The following is a 15,903-nucleotide window of genomic DNA, read 5'->3' on the forward strand; positions in this document are numbered from 1 at the left end:
GCATTTTGTGCTAGTGTCTTATAATTTGAATTTGACTGCTTTCGAAGGCACTCCCAGGTTCTGAGATGATGTTTAAGATAAATGGTTTTGTTTGGTGTTTGTAATGGTTCATTCAGCAACTGGAAGCTTGTTTACAGCTTTGTGGCTGAGGGCCTGAAAACAATCTGTGAATTATTTTGTCAATAAAGCAACCAGGGATGGCTGGCTTCAACTCTGCTTATTGCTTATATCTGACCCTCAGTTATGAATGTTAATATGAGGAAGACATCATTTTAATAGTAAAAATGTTTATGTGTATCTGTTCCATTCATGACTGAGATTTTATTGGCATTAATCTGAGCTGAAGCAAGAAGAAGCTAATGAAAGGGTGAGCTGGTGCCAGAGTCAAGTTTCTAGGGCCATGGCCTGCGCTGACTCTGAGCTTGATTTTCAAAGGGAATGAGCTGGGGTAGTGTGTCCCAGGCAGGCTGCCTTCAGTACTTCCCTGCCTGTCTGTGGGACAGGAAACACCTCTCTAGGATGCCAGCACTGCATCCACCCCATGTTATGGGGGAGTGGGATGAAGAATGGATGAGTCAATGTGAAAACAGCTCTGTTACCAGCTTGCTAGTCTTTCTTCTCCAGATCCCTCAAGAGTCCTGGAATCCATGGCCCTCCGGCCTGATGTGGAACCCAGCCCAGCAAGAATGCATGGTGATTTGTTAAGGGACACTCCATCCAGCCCAATCTCTCAGGTTTTCCTCTTCCTACATTTTTGTCCAAATGGCAGTTGTTCCCAAGACACACCTCATGTGCCTTTTCTTGTTCTGTTTATTCTTTCTGGTATGCCTCTCCTCCCTCAAACTCTCTGACCCAGTTGGAATCCAAAATATCCTTTAATCCATCTCAAATAGCACTCCTTTCATTCTTCTTTTTGATGGCCTCAACCAATTATGAACTTGTAGTTCGGGGTTTATCTTTTGTATCTGCTGCCGTTGCTACTTCTGGCACTCTCACTAGCCCCAGCAGCCGTTTTTGTATCTTCAGCGCTTTCTAGCGCACTACTTGACATCCCAAGTGTGGTCTGGCACTGCAGTCAGATTTCCAGGTTGAATTCAGAGCTTCTGTGACCTTGACTGTCAGATGGGAAGATGAGTAGCCCCTGTGTTATGGGGCTATTGGTGGGGACTACATAGGAAAACCATGGACGTAGGAAAACTCAGTGCCTGGCACGTGTAGACATCCACTGGCTAGAAGCTGTACTTTAACTAGTCAGAAGGAGAACTCACTCTGTGTACAAATGAGCAATAAGAGAGGTGAGAGCAACTGATACAAAGCTCAGAACCTAAACATAAGAGGATTGGTTGACAGAAACCTGGTGGCTTAGTCCAGGGGCGAGTGAGGGGGTAACTGTGGGTCCTCTTTTGAGATCTGGAGATCACCAGGTGGGGAATAGGGGCAGCTTCTGACTCTCAGTGACAAACCCAGGCAGAAGCCCCTGGTGGGTCCCAGCTGAAGTCTGAGAAAGTCAGATTTGGCTTCATATAAAGAAGAACTTTCTGTTAGGGAGAGCTGTCTGAAGATGGATTGGACTGCTTGAGAGGGTGGGGGGCTGCCCATCAAGAGACATGTTTGGTAGAGGCCTGGCTAGAGCTTGGGGAAAAGACTGCCTGTCAAGGGCCATTCTGAGCCTGGTATCACTGCCTGGCTTGTTCCACAAGCTGCTGGAAGGCTCCATGTGTAAAATGGTATATTGGTATGCAAATGTGAATATTATTATAATATGAGGATTATTTTTACTTGTAGAAACTGTGTTCCCTCCCTTTTAAGAGCAGGTGTTGAATGCGGAGTGGGGAGGAGATCAAATCCTTCTTCTAGCCTCAGCATCCTGCCCAGGCTTTCCCAGAGTGATCTCACTGCCTTTCCACCAGCTTTCACCTGAGTGAAAGTGGGACATGCTGGAGGAGTGTGGGAGGAGGGCTGTAGGGTTGTGCATCTTACGCAAGGTTTTTGTTTTGATGGAGTGGGGTTGGTATAAGGTGGCCATTGCATATTAAAAAATAAAATAGTGCCACCAGACGGGAGTTGTCAGGAGGTCAGTCTGAGAGCCCTATCCTCTGAAGGGCTATTTATAAAGTGGGCACGGTGTGTTCAGCTTGGCAGGGGCTCCGTTCCTCCCAGGACGTGGAGGCCGCAGAGCCCTAGGGAGAGATGCCAGAGCTGGGCTCACCAGGCCCTTGTTGCTGCAATGAGAGACACCTAGTGTCACAAGCTGACTCTCAAATACGACAATTATTGGTGGCTGTGGTTTATTTTGTGTTGGGGAAGGGGGAAAGTGGAGTTTGCTTTTTTCCATTTGCTGAAGACATTATTTTAAACAAAAATGTGTTCAGAGAGTTGAAAGAGACCCATGGAGTAAAGCTGTTTTATTGTCAATGAAATCATAGCTGTTGAGGTTAACTCAGGCTGCTCATAAAAGCAGCCCTAAAACAAGTGGCTCATGAAAACAAACTGCAAAAAGAAAAAAAATGAGAGAGAATAATGACCTACAGGAAGAAATAAGGTAAGATCTGAGGTGTGTATCCCACAGACTCTGAGTCAGGAAGCACAGCAAAGTGGGTGCAGCTCTGGACTGTGGGTCAGAAGGCCTGGGCTTCACCACACCTTTGTCGCTTACCAGCTGTGACTTTGGGCCAGTCACTTCATCTCTCTGAGCCTCAATTTTTTCTATCTGTAATTTAGCCTAATTATCTCTGTACTGCCAGCCTCACTGAGGTCCTTGTAAGTCTATCTTTGTAAGTAATATTAACACATATGCTATCAAAATCTAGTCCCTTTATTTCTGGCTATGTGTACAATCTTTGTTGTACTTCTTACATCTTCTGCATCACACCTAACTGAAAAATGCTGGTTCTGTGTCTCTTCAAAGTGCTACTTGGGGCTTGCTGCACAGCTGACTTTGGTGTATTGGTGGTGAGACCTACTTCATTAAGAAGGGCATACCAGAATTTCTCTCTCTCTTTGCCTCTGCCTCTCTCCCACAGTGCTGTGAGTCAAAGTCTAGGTCTGGCCTCTCATTTCCTACTATCCTCCCCTGGCCACTCAATCCTAGTCCCCCATCCATTCCTTGAACACATCAGTCATGCTCCTGCTATAGAGCCATTGCATTTCCTGGGCCTGCCGATGGCCCTCTTCTTCCCCAGTCAGCCATAGATTGCTTTCTCTCACCTTGTCAGGTCTTCTTTACACAAGAGGTCTGTCTTGATCATCCATTTAAAATGGTGCAACCCACTTCCTGTTTGTCTGTGTTGTTTTATTTTTCTCTGCAGCAGTTACTACCATCTAACATAATAGATATTTTACTTATTTATTGTATGCCCCTCCCACATCCACCCTGGGATGTAAATTTCTTGCGGGCAGAGATTTTTCTTTCTTTTGTTCATTATCCTCCAACACCTCCCTTATTAAATAAGTTGGGGAGTAATCTCTTTTTGTCTGTTGTCTGGAAGAATTTTGCCAACTTGAGATGATCTGTTTTTTGAAAATTTGACCTCATCTGTTTGAGATAGGGGCAGATTTTGACCAATATGTCTGTTTCTTTAACAATTTCTTTAACAATTATAGCACTATTCAAAATTTTTTTTGCTTGAATCAGTTTTGGTAAGTTATATTTTTGTAGGAACATGTTTAAGTTTTCAAAATTTTTGGCATATCATTTTTGGTCATTATTTTATTATTTTTTGTATACTTTATGTGTAGCTAGCTATACCCCCATTTCATTCATAATATTGCTTCTTGTAATTTTACCTTTATATCTTAATCTTTAAAAATTTATCTATGTTGTTAGTTTTAGCAAAGAATCAACTCTTAGCCTTTTGGTTATTTTCTATTGTATTTTTGTTCTCTGTTTTGTTGATCTCAGCTTCTATTTTTATTTTCTAATTAATTCTAATTTGAGTTTGAGTTTGTTGTGTTTTTCCCCCTGAACTGCTTAAGAATAACACTTAGCTCACTAATTCTGAGATTGCCTTCCATTCTAATATATCTATTTAGCCATGAATTTCCCTCAAACTATATATTGGCTGCATCCCAGAGGTTTTCATACATGGTATTCTTATTGTCATTCAGTTTTAGATATTAAAAATTTAAAAATTTTGATATTTTCCCTTTAACGCGTTAATAATTTATCAACATTGCTAAATATATGGGCATTTTTAATTTATATTTTTAACTTCAAATTTAATTTCACTGTGGTTAGAATTGCCAGTCTGCTTTATACCTAAGTTCAAAGTTTATTGAGACTTTCTTAATGGTTTAGTACATGATTACATTTTGTATATATTCCACATGTGTTTGAGAAAAAACTATATTCTTTATTATTTGTAAGAACTGTACATATATTATTCGATATTATTTGAGTGGGTCATGGCTTATAATTGTTCATATTTTCTATATTCTTGCTGATTTTTTTGTCTTCTTAATCAATCAATAATGTAAAAAGCCACGCTAGGTTAACCCTACTGCTGTAAAATTTTACCTAATATACTAGTGTTAAGGGTGGAAAATTTTCCAGTAAGCTGGCATTAAGGATTTACTCTGATTCTGTTAACCAGGGTGTAGTAATCTGCTCAAAGATATGCTAATGGCCAACTTCTGATTCTGTAATCTGCTTACTTGTTTTGATATTAACTAGGGTGTGCTAATCTGTTTACTTGTTAACCAGGGTGTGGTTCTAGGTTTTATAAACTGCCTCCTTTGGGAGCTCAGGGCGGGGCTGATCTCCTCTAATCCTGCATGGTGGAGAGTCCATCGCAGGCCTGCTAGTAAAGGCTCACAATTCATCTCAGTTGGCTCCGTGGGTCTTAGATTTGAGTGAACTACAACACTAGGGGCTATTTTATGCACATTTTTGCTCTCTTTTTGGTGAATTAAAACTTTATTATTTTGTAATAACTTTCTTGATCCCTGATAGTGCCAGTTGTCTTAGAGCCTAGTTTAAATACTAATATGCTACATGGGATTTTTTTTGGTTCATATTTTCCAAATATGCCATTTTCCATCTTTTTGCTTTCAACCTTTGCATGACTTTATCCTTAATGAGCATCTCTTATAAATAGCACATACCTGGATTTAAAATACTCAGTCTGTTAATCATTTGAGTGGTGACTTTCATTGAATTATATTTTTTTTACATATTTGGACCACTTTTACCTTTTTTTGTCTCAAGTTTTCTATTTTTCTTTTTAATCATTTCTTGCTTTTGAAAAAAAGTTGTGTCAATATCTCTTCCAATAAGAACTTTTGTCCTTGATCTTTCTTCAACCTCTGCCAACAACTTTAATGTAGTTATTATTTACACTTTACATCTAGGTTATTATTGATATTTTTCTCCCTTTCTTTACTCTTAGCTATTTTGAAAAATATAGAACTAAGTATTCCTAGTTATTTGGTCACCTCTGTTTTATGTATGTTTTACATTGTCTGTTTTTCCCCCTTTCAAAGTACTTTATATAAAACTATTTTTGATAAGTCTTTGTGGTGAAACATCTGAGGGCTTGTGTGCTTGAGAAATTTTAAAAATTCATGCTTACTTATTTGTTACAAAATTTATAAAATTTACAAGATTTGTAAGAAATTTTGTTATAAAATTTCAGGTTTAAAGTTATTTTTTTAATACTTAATATATGATTCTATTGAGTTATTGCATCTTTTGTGCTCTTGGAAAAATGATTTCAATCTGAATTTGCTTTTTCCCCCTGAAAACATTTAAAATAATCTTTTTGGAATTCTTAATTATTATAATAATTTCTCTAGGTGTGGGTTTTACCATATGTATATGGAAACTATAAATAATAGATATAAGATATAATATTATTGTATATATAAAATTATCATTATTGGTATTTTTTTGCTAGGCTAGGGTCTTTTAAATCTGAAATTTCTAGTTTGTTTTAATTCAGGGGAATTAAACCTAATATTTTTTGAAATTATTTCTTCTCTTCGTTTTTTATTGGTTTACCTTTCTAAGGCTTTTATTATTTTTATGATAGCTTTTCTACTTCTAACATGCATATTGCATAGTTTTTCTATTATATTTTATATTTCTTTGACTTTTCTCTGGGAGAACTTAGTCAATCTGGTCTTTCAAATTGTTAATTCTTTCTTGGCTGCTCTTTATGCCACTTATAGGATCCTTTATTATAAATATTATATTTTTATACCAATTATTTATAGTTTGATTCTTCTGTATGCTTTCTTTCTTATTTCACATTGCTAATGTTTTTTATTTTTAAAAGTACACATATCAGCTTAATTTAAAATTCTTGCTCCAGTGTCCTAATTTTCTGTAGAATCTTTAATCTCGTATGTAGCTTTTCTTTTGAAGAGGTGATGTTCCTCAATTATATTGTTGGTTTAGCCTCTGAGTTTATTTTCCCTGAGGGTATCAACTTTTTTTCAAATAGTTCACCAGAGCCAAGCTGTGTCAGTTCCAATGAACTCAAGGAAGGAGTGAATGAGCCCTAGGGTGTAGTGCTCTTCACTCTGAAAAAAAAAAAAAAAAAAGAAAGAAAAGCAACTACTAAAGTCAGGACTTTACTATTGCCCTCCAGAGGGAAGCAGAATTAGAAGATGCCCTTGAAAATGTAATTCCTCAGCCCTGAGGAATTGGAGGAGAGGTAAAAATTCAAGGGTCTGAGGGTTTTTAGTCTTAAATTTTTTCAGCTCCTCACCCACATTGAACTTTTGCCAAGTCTGGTTTCACTCTTGAGGACAAATAGGTATGAGTTTGGTGGCAGGAGCAGAAGAATTCCAATAGTTTTTTTTTCTTTCCATTTTATCTTTTTACAGCTATTTTTGCTCTAAGCAAAGCCACCTTCTCCCGTAGATACACAAGTCCGTAAAAGCACCTCCTTTCATCCTGGGATTTCTTAAAGTGTCATAGTGTATATCTTCTCAAGTTCACAGGGGTACTTTAGTGGAAAAAGCCTGTAGTCGAGTTTGACAGACTCTTAATACAAACCCCGTTGAATTACTTTCTCTCAATCAAATGCTCCCTTTTTCTGCCCCACACACTTTATTCCAGCCAAGTTACTTGGCCTTCCTAAGGACCTTTGCTCTACATCTTTGGGCTATACAGCTTCGGGCTTCCCTTACTTGGCTCCACTTCTTCTTTACCCCCCTCCCCCCACTCTTCCCTGTCCCCCTCCCACTCCTTAGCTTTCCTTTAATCCTGAAAATGCAAACTTTACTCAACTCATGACTTATCTTAGAGAGCTTTTCCCAAATCACTGCAATTCTTGATCCAATTTGTCTTATCTTGACCCAAATTTCTGCTCAATGAAAGACAAAGAGAAAAGGAAAGAGAATGATTCATCCGTAAATGGAGTTTATAGCCCTCCCTTTCTCTACTTTTCCATACCTATCTCCACCCTGTTCACCAGTTGACAATCTTATTCCCATTATTCTGTTTTAGAGGAAGAACCATTTTCTTCAAAATCTGGATTTGAGAGTGTCAGTGCTAAGCTGATCAAGAAGAAAAGGTTTTGGTAGTGAGATGCACAGTTGAAAGAATACACTAGGAGTCGACACAAGAATAAAACTGTAGGCACCAACTTTATTGTGGAAAGTAAGCTTTTGCACTAGGGGACCACATACTTCATATATGTCAGAGAACAATAGTGGCATTCTGCTACACACGTGTAATACAATAAGCTGAGTCATACTTACATAAGTTAGGCGCAGGCACCCTACTACATTAATGTAACATTCTGAATCTGGAATCCTATCCCTAGCTGTGACCCTCGATCACAGTTGGACCTGGGACCCACACTCTACCCTTACAGGGTTGCAGCGCGGAATCTGGCCCAGAGGGCTCTACCTTCAGCCCATGATCCACAACAACGATATAAAGAACAACAAAATACTACCAAGCTACAGGCTACAAGGGCTAAGACGGTTACTGTCACTGCCAGGAAGACCCCAAGGAATTCCACCAAGTTGTCAAGGGGTCTTCCCCAGGGCATGGATGGCTTGGATTTCAGCATCCATTTCCTGGAGGACTTCCTGTGCCTGATTGGCATGATCAGGAATGTAGACACAGCATTCTACATGGAGTAGGGCACAGGTGTCACCCTGGGCAGCAGTTAGAAGGTCAAGGGCCATGTAGTTTTGCAGAACTACTTTCTACATTTGCGTGGTTTCATCCAGTAAAAGGGTTATAGACTGACATATAGCGTTCAATGCCTGTGCATTGCACTAGGCTAAAGCTTCTATCTGCAATTCTACATCTATGGATCCCACCTGTGGAATGAGTAACGCCAGGGTGTAGAACCACCATGCCACCCATTTTTGCTGGTGACAGCAGTGATATACAGGATTCCAATTACAAGGCAACTGGGGCAAGGTAGGTAATATGCGTCCAGCTAAATATGGACATCCTCATGAACGATGGCTGGTCCAGTCAGCAGGCAAATAGGGCTAGCTGCAGTGCCCACAGACACAGACATACCCTGCAGGTAGCCAGTTGGTAGGCTCTGTACTGACATAACCTTGCCCATTCCACCAGACCTTAAAAATATTAGGAAGGGTAATGTTAGCACACAGCTCGGGGGGTACCCTCCCAAGATATGGTTGGACACAGATTTTACTTGCTCTATGCAGAGAGGTGCCTGCTCCCGCAATTCCACATGTTCTCCCACCAGTCAACTCCACCTATTCAAGATAGCGTAATCTATGAGTGGCGGGGATTTGCAATGGTTACAGTGGGGTAGTGTTTCTGTGGCCCACCGTTGCTGGTCCCATTCAGGTGTGATGTTCCAGGTACGCAGCCAAGTCCAATTCTCAGCCGTAGCCGGAGCCATGTGCCTTGGCAGTCCCTTGGCCACTTACATTGGCAGTTCAGTACACACTCAGCAACGAGAAGCATTGTGGACAGCAGCAAACACATGAGCCCAGGACATGACACTGTTCCCTGTTGTCAGCCTGGGATAGGAAAAAGCAGACAAAGAGACCGTTAGGGGCAAGTCCCATCCTTCCAAGAGGACATAGGCCACCTGCCCATCTTGAGACAAAAGGGTGGCTGGGAGTGGAGCTGCCTCTGGCCCGTGGTACCACAGTTTCTCCTAGGGTAGCAGGCCAGGGGATCTCCGCCGGCGGTACAGTATAGAGAGCAATGGGCCAGAGGCTAAGGAAAAAACTCCCCATTAAAAGTGAACCTTCCGCAGTTATGGGGCGTGACACTCACAAATGCAAATCAAGGGTTCTACCTGAAACCCATTGTGCAAGCCCTGTCCCCAGGGCTCCACCAGGACCACTCATGGCTCTTGTGTTACCTGTATAGTTTAGGGCCACAACCAGGCGGCCTGTTTACCTGCTGCCAAAGGTTCTGGGGCTGGCAAGAGCAAAGCTCCCTTGTAGGCCCAGGGCAAGAACTGTGGTGCCCAAGCACACTTTGATAGCCCGCGGCAAGCCTGCTACAATCCTGTCAAGGGAAGACAACCCCATTAGTTGGGGATGCTCATTCATTCAGAAGGTGTATAGCCTGTGGGAGATTAGTGTACCAACGGTGTCAGCCTGGGCCCAAGGCATGTAGTTTGTCTTTCAATAAGCCATTGAATCCTTCTAATATTTCAGCTGCCTGTGGGCGATAAGGAACATGTAACTGTCACTGCACATCATTGGTGCCTGCGTAGGCCTGCACCTCCTGTCCAATAAAAAGAGTGCCTCTGTCACTGGACATTAATAAGGGCTGGCCACAGGCGGCCGCAAGGTGCTCCAACACGGTCACAGTATGGCGTCGATCAGCATCTCCCACCAACCATGCAAACCCTAGACTGGTGGCTGTGTCTACACCAGTGAACACATAACGGTATCTCTGGTCTGTGGGCAAAGGCCCTATGTAGTCTACTTGTCATTTAAGATCAAGTTCTTATCGGTTGTAAGTACCTCTTCATTGGGGATAGTATACTGGGCATGAAACATCATCTGTTGCATGTCCATTTCTCAAATTATCTGGACCAGATCTAAGTATGTAGTCTATCTCCTCACTATCTCTGGCAGCTCCCCACGGTTGGCCCACACTGTCTAGGCAGCAGACATGAGCCAATTAATCAGGGAGTGATTGCCCATTTGCTGTGCTGTATGAGCAACATTCTGGAGGTGCTGCCAGAGGAATGGTATCATAGTTACAGAGGCCGGCTGGGCCATTTTTTCCACAGATAATTCAGTCCCATCAGTCCTGTCATCCTGCAGCCACAGCAGCCACCCTGGAACTGTCTCCCTGGCTCTCTACCATACCTGTTTCATTAGGTCCCGGAGTTCGGCGAGGGTGTACTGAATCAAGGTGGTATGCTTTTTAGCCCGGAGGGGGGCACTGCCAAATAACCTTCCCCACCCTCCCATGCTGTTCCACTTCAACCTGCTACCATATCACTGGCCACGCCTGCCATGGTGTTGCTGGTGGGCTCCCAGACCGAGATGATGGCAACGACCTTTGACGGCCCTGCAGCATGCATTCTGCTTCTGCCAGCCATCTTTCCAGCACTTTTTCCTGATGTTGCATTTGTTGCACCCGCTAAGCCTGGTCCTGGACCTCCAGGCTGGCCTGCCACAGCACCACAAGGAACATCCAGGCCACTCGACCTGCTGCTTCCCAGTGAGTGGTCAGGACATTCAGTTCCAGCATCTCTAAGGATTTCCAGATGTGGCTGGAAATTCTGGATATTCTGGGGACATCCACATAGCCAGATATGTAGGATACCACTAGGAGGTGGAGAACCATGTGTCTTCCACCCTAGTATCTTCAAGTATCCTCCACCTGGGAACTGTCAGAAGCACTAGAGACTTACTCACCTCATCCTGCTGACTATGCCACGCGTCAGCACGGACCTGATCAAGGAGGGAAGGTTTCAGTGGTGAGACATGGTGGTGAGATGCCCAGCTGAAAGAATATAATGAGAATGAACCACTAGGCACCATCTTTATTGCAGGAAGTGCACTTCTGCATTAGGGGACCGCATAGGCTTTATATATGTCAGTGAACAATAGTGGCATTCTGCCACACATGCGTGATACAATAAGTAGAATCATATACACAGAAGTTAGGCGTAGGCGCCCTACTACATTAATGTAACATTCTAAGTCTGAAATCCTATCCCTAGCTGTGAGCCTGGATCACAGCCAGACTTGGGACCCATGGGGGTGTTTCAGACTCAGGAACACAGGACAGTGGAAACTAAGGATGAAATCTGGGCTTAAGATAGAAGCATTAAGCAAATGTTTGAAAAGTTGATGATAAGAACCTCCCTCCATCCCCCCTCCACCAGCAGCCTGCTTCCCTCGACCTCTGCCTAGAATACTGAAGCTAGAGCTTTTCCTTTCACCCAAGGATGGAAAATTCATCTTTGGAGGAACTTTAAGTCCCCAGAAAAGCACATGCAGACATTGACATTTCCTGCTCCCCCACCCACAGAGTCAGCTTTCTTCTGCTTGATCACTTCCTAAAGCCTACCAGCAAACAAGCTCCGCCCTTACATACAGAGCAGACACTCACTTTTAAGACTTTCATATTAGTTGAATATGGACCAACACCAAAGGATCACCACACACTTAAGGACAGCTTTTAGAGTGAGAGCCTGAAACTAACATTGTCTCTAGAGGAGACATACATACAAGAATCAGAAGACAAAAAAATTGAATTATAATAATGTCCTTAGTGAAAAGGAACACTTTGAGAATAATTCTTTGAAATTAACAACATGAAAGTTGAAACAAAATTTTCCATAAGACTTTCTTATGGGAAGTAATAAAAAGACAGAAAGACAGACAACTGAGAAGAGATGAGAAAATCCTTTGAGAGTGTATTTGAGAAGTCCAATATCTTTTTTGAAGTTCTAGGAAGAGAAAATAGGGAAAATTTGCTGGAGAAATTTTTAAAATAAATTTTATAAGAAAATCCTAGAATTGAAGGATATAATTTTTAATTTTAATAGGCCCATAAGAACTTACCATAGAATTGAAAAAGAGCGAGTAAAAACTTTCAGGGGAGATTTAAAAAGTTCACAGAGGATCAGGAATTAAGATTGCATCTGATTTTTCAGTAGCAATGCTGAATATTAGACAGTGATAGAATAACATTTCTAAAAATCTGCAGAAAAATTATTTTAACAAATATAGAGCTTCTCAATTGAAGGATATGTAAAGTAGATAAAAGTGAAATCATATCTCTCAGATGTAAGGAACACAGTTTTAAGCTGCCTCCTACACTTTAAAATCAACTTTATTGAGGTATAATTTATGTACAATAGGATTTGCTAATTTTAAATCTGCAATTTAATGAGTTTTGACTAGTGATTCTCAACCAGAGGCAATTTTGCCCTCTAGGAGAGATTTGGTAATGTCTGAGGACATTTTTGGTTGTTACAACTTTGGGGGTGGAGGGAGTGCTACTGACATCTAGTAAAACAGAGGCCAAGGATGCTGCTCAACATCTAGCAATGCACGGAATAGCCCTCATAGCAAAAAAAAAAAAAAAAAAATTCTGCCCAGAATATCAGTAGTGTTGAGGCTGAGAAGCTGGTTTTGAAAATAGTCATATAACCACCACCACAAAATGATGCAGAACATTGCCATCACCTGAGAAAGTTTCTTGTACTCCTCGATAGTCCTCCACATCCTGGACTCTCACAACCACTGAATTGCTTCCTATCACTGTAGTTTTACTTTTTATAGAATTTCATATAAATGAAATCGTATAGTTTATAGTCTTTTGAGTCTGGTCCCTTTTGTTCAGCATAATGTTTTTGAGAGTCATTTGTGTTGGTGCATATATCAATAATCATTCTTTCTTATTGCTTTGTAGAGTTCTACTGCATTAATGTCTCATAGTTTGTTTATCTATTTATTTATTAAAGGAAAATTTGCTAGTTTCCAGTTTGGAGAAATTATAGATAAGGCTGCTATGAACATTGGTGAACATGATTTTATGTGGACAGATGTTTTAATTTCCTTTGTGTAAATTATAGGAGTGGACATGATGGCTCATATGGTAAGTCTAACTTTATAAGAAACTGCCAAACTGTTCTCAAAAATGTTTGTATCATTTTACATGTCATCAAAAATATATGAGTGTTTCAGCTGCTCCATATGCTTGTTAGCATTTAGTGTTGCCAGTCTTTTTAATTTTAACCAATTTAATGGGTGTGTTTTGATGTTTCATTATAGCCTTAGTCTATGTTTCTGTGATAAATAATTTGTTGAGCATCTTTTCATAGACATCTGTATATCTTCTTTTTCTAAGTTTTTGTTCAAATATTTCTCCAATTAAAAACTTAAGTTGTTTATATTTATGTTATTGGATTGTAAGAATTCTTTATATATTCTGGATACAATTTTTTTTCTTAGATGCACATTTTGCAAATATACTCTCCCTTGTTTTCTTAATAATGTCTTTGGAAAAACAGTGATTTTAATTTTGATAAAATTTCATTTATTAATTTTTTATTTTATGGTTAGTGCTGTTTTATCTTGTGTATGAATCTTTGCTACCCCAGGATTGCATTAATATTTTTTTCTGGAAGTTTTATAGCTTTATCTTTTACCTTTAGGTTTATGAGTTAACATTCATCTATGGTTTGAGGTAAGGGCCATGTGGATATCTGGTTTCATCACCATTTGTTTGCAAACACTGCCCATTTGCTATTGAATACCTTGTCACTTTTGTTAAAAAATCAGTTGAGCATTTTTATATGAGTCTATGTCTAGACTCCTTAATCTGTTCCATTGATATATGTGTCTATCAAAATAGACACTATCGAAATAGTTCACTATCTTGATTACTATAGTTGGTTAGTAAGATTTAAAATCAGGTAGTGTTAAATCTTCAAATGATTTTTTCTTTTTCAAATTGTTTGAACTATTGAAGGTCATTTGAATTGCTATACAAATTTTAGAATTTTAGAATCAGTTGTCATTTTATACAAAAAGTTTATTTGGGAACAACTGACATTTTATCACTATTGAGTCTTCTTATCCATGAATAGGCATGTTTATCCATTTATTTACCATTACATGCTTCATAAAAACATTTTTGTCAACAACAGGCTACATATGTAATGGTGGTCCCATAAGATGATAATGGAGCTGAAAAATTCCTATCACTTAGTGATGTCTTAGCTATAGTAAGGTCATTATTCCCATGTTTGGGGTGATGCTGGTATAAACAAGCCTACTGTGCTGCCAGTAGTATAAATGTATAGCACATACAATTATGTATAGAACATGAAACATAATAATGATAATAAATAACTATGTTACTGGTTTATGTATTTACTATACTATATTTCTATGGTAACTTTAGAGTGTACTCTTTCTACTTACATAAAACAAGTTTGTTGCAAAACAGTAATGTTGTATTATGCCAGCAGCAGCCTTATGTATCTTGTGTTTATCATTTTCTATTGTGCTTGATTTAATTTCATGTTGTTTTGTACAGTAACATGCTATATAAACTTGTAGCCTAGGAAAAATATGCTTACCATATAACCTAGGCTATACTATTTAGGTTTGTGTAGGTGCACTCTATATTTGCACAATGATGAAATTGCCTAACAACACACTTCTCAGCATGTATCTTCATTGTTAAGCGGTGTATGACTGCCAGGTAGTGTATGAATGGTATCTGGAAGAAGATGCTCAAGAGATTTGTCCATGACATCATAGAATTTGCCAAGGATGCAACAATCAACAAGTATGCGGTTGAGATGGCAAACAACTTAACGTGGGTGTAGATGAGGATGACATTGAGGAGCTCCTAGAGGTGATTCCTGAGGAACTGATGAATGAATTGCTGGAAGTAGAAGCAAGATAAAAGGAAACTACAGGAGAAGAAAAAGAAGAACCTGCAGAGAAATTCACAGTGAATGGTTTAGCAGAAAATTTTGCAGACCTCAATAAGCACCTGAAAAAGTTTGAAAACATGGAATCCCAACACCGAAAGTTTTTCATTAGTAGAGAGGAATGTGCATTCATGGTGCATTATCTGCTTACAAGCAAATCTTTGATGTAAAAAAGAAACAAACATATTTCTGAAAAGAGTGACACCTCCTCAAGAACCTCAGACAAGTCCTTCAGGAGGTATTCCAGAAGGCATTTTTATTGTTGGAGATGTCAGCTTCATGTATGTTATTGACCCTGAAGAACTTCCAGTGGGACAAGGTGTGAAGGTGGAAGACAGGGATATTGATAATCCTTAGCCTGTGTAGGCCTAAGCTAATGTGTGTGTTTGTGTATTAGTTTTTAACAAAAAGGTTAAAAAATTGAGTAGAAAAAATTTTATAAAGTATAAAGAAAGAATTTTTGTATAGTTATAAAATGTGTCTGTGTTTTAAGCTAAGTGTTAACACAAAAGAGTCAAAAAGGTTTTAAAAATTTTAAATTTTATAAAGTAACAAAGTTACAATAAGCTAAGGTTAACTTATTGAAGAAAAATTAAAAAAATAAATTTAGCATAACCTAAGTGTACATGTTTATAAAGTCCACAGTAGTGTACAGTAATTTCCTGGCCTTCACGTTTACTTACCGCTCACTCACTGACTTCCAGTCCTGCAAGCTTTATTCATGGTAAATGCCCTACACAGGTGTACCATTAAAAAAAACCTCTTACTGTATTTTGACAGTATAATTTCTATGTTTAGATATATTTAAATATACAAATACCATTGTGTTATATTCGCCTATAGTATTAGGTACAGTGACATGCTATACAGGTTTGTAGCCAAGGAGCGGTAGGTTATACCATACAGCCTAGGTGTGTAGTCGGTTTGTGTAAGTGTACTCTATGATGCTGACACAATTACTAAATTGCCTAGTGATACATTTCTCAGAAAGTATTCCTGTTGTAAAGTGACACATGACTGTATTTAAGTC

Source organism: Rousettus aegyptiacus, unplaced genomic scaffold, assembly GCF_014176215.1.
Source record: "Rousettus aegyptiacus isolate mRouAeg1 unplaced genomic scaffold, mRouAeg1.p scaffold_m13_p_1, whole genome shotgun sequence".
NCBI classification, from domain to species: domain Eukaryota; kingdom Metazoa; phylum Chordata; class Mammalia; order Chiroptera; family Pteropodidae; genus Rousettus; species Rousettus aegyptiacus.